Source organism: Budorcas taxicolor, chromosome 17 (genome assembly GCF_023091745.1).
Source record: "Budorcas taxicolor isolate Tak-1 chromosome 17, Takin1.1, whole genome shotgun sequence".
Classification (NCBI taxonomy): Eukaryota; Metazoa; Chordata; class Mammalia; order Artiodactyla; family Bovidae; genus Budorcas; species Budorcas taxicolor.
The window spans coordinates 38,360,301-38,365,459 of NC_068926.1; the positions used below are offsets into that span (position 1 = coordinate 38,360,301).

At 34.1% G+C, this 5,159-nt stretch overlaps 1 non-coding gene across 1 annotated transcript; it reads left to right on the forward strand.

The window, feature by feature from the left end:
* Nucleotides 1-2,752: 2,752 nt before the first annotated feature.
* TRNAW-CCA (transfer RNA tryptophan (anticodon CCA)) lies at nt 2,753-2,825 on the forward strand. Its single transcript has one exon. It is a non-coding gene; the product is annotated as a tRNA-Trp (tRNA).
* Nucleotides 2,826-5,159: the final 2,334 nt, after the last annotated feature.

A 5,159-nucleotide genomic window follows, 5' to 3' on the forward strand; every position in this document is an offset into this window, starting at 1 on the left:
GATTCTTCAATATACACAAATCAATCAATGTAATTCATCACATTAACAAATTGAAAAATAAAAACCATATGATTATCTCAATAGATGCAGAGAAGGCCTTTGACAAAATTCAACATCCATTTATGATCAAAACTCTCCAGAAAGCAGGAATAGAAGGAACATACCTCAACATAATAAAAGCTATAAATAATTCTTAAAACTTTAGTTGTGATTACAGCAACATATATACCCTAAAGAATTTTCCTCTTTGATACCACTCTGGCTACTTGACAATGAAGAGCATATACTACTTAGTGACAAATAGTGTCTATGCAAGCCATTTAGCACCACATTAAACTTACAGTTTCTCTTACATGACACAGTCTTAAGTGGAAACTTATCTCACTCTAAAAGACTAAAGAAAAAAGAAAACCTTTGCATGAATGAATTCATGGTCAAAAATAAAATAATGATAATGAGTAGGCAATTCTATTCTTAATAATAATGACATTATGACCTTTGGAAATTTTATTCTCTGATGGTTTTGCTTTTGCTAATGCTAATTTATAACTCATAAAATGCATTGGATAAAAAAAGAGTGAGAACATGTTTCAAGGATTAGTATAAATGCAAAAAATGCAATTGTCTTTGATGTTAATGCTACTAATTAGACTCAGAAACCAAAGATATACCAGTGTGAAAATTCAAGCACTTATATTAAATGATAATCAAGAAACTTTTAAATGTGAAAAGAAATGATGACTTTATCATGTGTATATAAAGGGATTTGAAAGCTGTAAAGTATTATATAGGATTTTTTAAGCTTATGATTATTAGACTTGAGAAAATAACTATAATAGACTATGAGATAAAATTTTTTCATAAGAAGAAAGATAAGGAACAGAAAGAAGATATAATAGTGATTTAACTTGCTCACTGCACAGCATGTGGAGTTATTAGTGAAGGACAAAATATAAATGGTGGGAAATAGTAGGGTTAACAACCTGGAAATATCAAAGCATCAAAACTAAAAAGGGAGATGTGTCTATTCAAAATGTGAATCTATTATTCAGATATTAGAAAGGTCAAATTTGTGGGTGTTTTGATGTCATAGTAGTTTCATTTCAACACTAAAAATGGAGAAGAAAACCACATAGAAAAATGTGAAGACCTGTGTGTGTGTGTGCGCGTGCATGTGTGTGCATTTAGTCGATCAAGCATGTCCAACATTTTATGACCCCATGGACTGTAGCCCGCCAGGGTCTCCTGTTCATGGGACTCTCCAGGTGAGAATACTGGAGTGGGTTGACATTTCCTTCTACAGGGGATCTTCTCAAACCTGGGATTGAACTTCGATACCCTGATGTTCTTTAGCTAACTGTTATTTGTACAGAGAAAAATCTTTATTTTTATATCATATGTAGAACAATTTTTAGAGACTTTATATAGTATACAAAAGATATGAAAAGCAGGAGAAGCATTTTATTGTGCTTTACCTCAAACTATGAGATTTTCACAGGGGCTTGTTTTCCTGAGAATGCCCTATATTTTCAGTATATGAATTAAAGACTTGGCCCCCAATTGAGAGAAATATAATAAATCAATAATTGTAAGCTTTCTACTGGAAATGAGACTTACAAGTGCATTTTATAAAATAATTGATTATTAAGAACACAGTGAAGAATAGAAGTTTAATAAGCTGTTGTGTTCAAATCAAACTGTTGGTGAGGAGTTTAATAGAATGAGAAAGCTGTTGATTCTCATAAGTATGCTGCAGTTATTCTTTCAGTTCTGATTAGTCTTACCTTATTAGTGTTGTATAGTTCTGAGGGTTCAAACTTTCGTCTTTGCAGTCTCTCATGACACATACCAACAAAATTTTCACCAGGGGGTTTTAGGTAAAAAAAAAAAAAAAAAAGACAAAATCTTCAATAGTAAATACTATAAATACAGTGAGATGCATGGAGCTTATTCACTGCCTGACATCATATGATGCCATAGACACAAAAAAACAAATCAATGTTTGCATTATATTGTCATTGATCTAAAATTATTTGTATTCTCTTTACATTATCAAGAGCCATTGGAACTGTTTTCTAAGTCATGACCAGTTGCCTTTCTTTCAAAATAGATAATGCTTTAGAATAAAAATATTCAACACTTTAATAACCTGTATCTCACTGCGTAATCTGTTTTAATTGTGGTATAGTTGCTTTGCAATCATGTGTTAGTTTCTGCTGCACAGCACCATGAATCAGCTATATGTATCTGTATATCCCCTCCCTCTTGAATCGCCTGACCCTCCAAACCTAGCCACCCATCTCCTCACCACACAGTCCCATCACAGAGCCCCAAACTGAGCTCCCCAAGCCGAGCTCCTATACAACACATTGCCACTAGCTATCTATTTTACAGATAGCAGTGTGTATATGTTTTTTTCAATCTTCCCATTTGTTTGACTCACCCTGTCCCTTGACATGTCCACATCAATAACCTATATCTGTGCCTCTATTCCTGCCCTGCAAACAGATTATCTGTATCATTTTTCTAGATTCCACATACATACATCAATATACAATGTTTATTTTTTTCTTTCTGACTTACTTCACTCTGTATGACAGACTAGTTTAATCCATTTCTCTACAAATGACCTAAGTTCATTTCTTTTCATAGCTAAGTAATATTCCATTTATACAGGTACCACATCTTTATCCATTCATCTGTCGATGGACACTTAGCTTTCTTCCATGTAATTTAATGGGCAAAAATTTGTTTCCTGGTGGCTCAGAGGTTAAAGCATCGGCCTCCAATGCGGGAGACCCAGGTTCAATCCCTGGGTCAGGAAGATCCCCTGGAGAAGGAAATGGCAATCCACTCCAGTATTCTTGCCTGGAGAATCCCAAGGACGGAGAAGCCTAGTCAGTTACAGTCCACGGGGTCGCAAAGAGTTGGACACGACTGAGCAACTTCACCTTCACCTTTCCAAGGTTAATATCCTTGTAGTATTTTCCCCTTATTTCTAAGAGGAACATGCTTGCAGACATTTTTATAGATTGCTTACCATTTTTTTCCCCTAAAACATCATTACCTTCAAGTTCTAAGTAAGGACTTAGAAGTCAAGAAGTCAGAACTTAGAAGTCAGGAAGTCAGGACTTCCCTGGTGATTCAGTGCTAATGGAGGTGACATGGATTCTATCCCTAAACTGGGAAGATCCTACATGTCATGGGGCAGCTAAGCCTGTGTGTCACAACTACTGAGCCCATGGGCTGCAACTACTGAAGCCCATATGCCCCAGAGCCTGTGCACAGCAACAAAAGGAGCCTCAACAATGAGAAGCCCATGCCCTGCAAAGGGAGAGAAGCCCCCATGTGCTGTAACCAGAGAAAATCTATGTGCTGCAACAAAGACCCAGTGTAGCCAAAAATAAATTAAAAAAATAAAAATTATATTAAAAATCTTTTAAGATGTCAAAGAAGTGCAACACAGATCAAGGACCTAAGAACCAGAATATCAATATCATTACATAAATACTGTAAGAAATAATTTATTTTAAGAGAGTGATATGATTGTGTAAACTATCATGATATTGTATACATTTAAGTATAACTTTTAGGAACTGTCCAAAACTTATGAAATCAGTGGATATTTACTTATTAGCTAAAAATAATCAATAATAATAAAAAGGTATAAAGACGTTCTATCTAAGCTTTGCTGATTTCAATTGAGATTATTCCATATAACAGAAAATAAGTACCAAGTAAATCATTGGGGTTTAGCTTTTAAATACCATGAGAGATGGATTTGAAAATGCAAGCAAAACTCAGTCAGGAATGGATTAATCCAGAATTGGAAAAATCAGTGACTCTTCAGTTGTCAAACAGAAGAGACAACAATCAAGATCAAATATTGGCAATGTAGGTACACCTGAGATATTGTTACTGAACTTGAGTGAGCCTGATCACTGCTCAAAAGAAACAATACTTGAGAGACAAGTGTTGGTTAGAAAGCAAAGTTTGCTTTAATCAGCAAATCATAAACCTGGGGAGTAGGCAGACTCATGTTCTAAATAAACCTTGAAGATTCTGCTTGGCCATGATGGTTTTTAAAGGGAAAAGTGGGAGAGAATTTCAGTGAATTACTGGGGTAAGAGATTAGGTTCTGCAGCGTTTTCCACTGTGTGCAGACTGCCTGACTCCTCATGGTCTTTCTTCAGATCCTACTTTGCCCAAGTGATTTGCTTGCAAGAGCGCTAAGAAGGCTGCTGGGGGTGGATGGATAATTAGTAATTATTCAGCTACTTAAGTATTCATTTTTACTGCTCTAATCTAGAAAAAGAATCAACAGGCTAGGGAAAGTGTTGTGTGTATTCAGTAGAGCATAATTCAGAAGTTAGTTTAAATTGCCTAGTGACCTCCTTTCTATAATTAGGTTCTCTTAAGATTAGGGGAACAAGAATGGGCAAACAGGAAAGCTGCAAAAGAGTTGCTTATACAGAACTGATGATGTTTGACTTTTTTAATCTATTTTGAGCTACCTCTTAGCTCTACCAACTTAAAAGCAGTAGCACTTTTATGGTTCTACTGTTTTTGTTTGTGTGAATTAATCTACCACTACCCAAAATTGTAAACAAATTCTTTAGAATTTGCTTTTATTGTTTTGAACTAAGCAATTATTCAAATTCACATGTACATTTATGTTATCAATTAATACTGCCAAAGTTTATTTTTATTTGTGCTTGCTTAAGTAAAATCTCCTATTTTAATGGTGTTTTAAAAACTGTCATTTCCATTCACCAATATTGTTAATATTTTGAAGTTGTCATTTATTCTGTGATATCAAATATTTGATGAATCAAAGAAAATAGGTTCGTTTTATTTAGCTAATTTCTTGTAACGATGAAAGTAATGACTTTCAAGATTTTTACATATCGGAGCTGAAACTGAAACCCTTCACACTAAACTGTAAATGTATTTTTAAGTTTAATTTTACAGAAATTAATTAATAAGTGCATATCAAGGGATAGGCAAACATATAGAAATATTTGAAAACTTTGTACTTCTAAATTACCTTCCAGTTATTTCATGATACCATAAACCTGTCTTTTTAGTCAAACAAATTGACATACATAATTTTTTCTTCTGAGATATGTACATTTTGAATTAAGGTAATTATAAAGTAC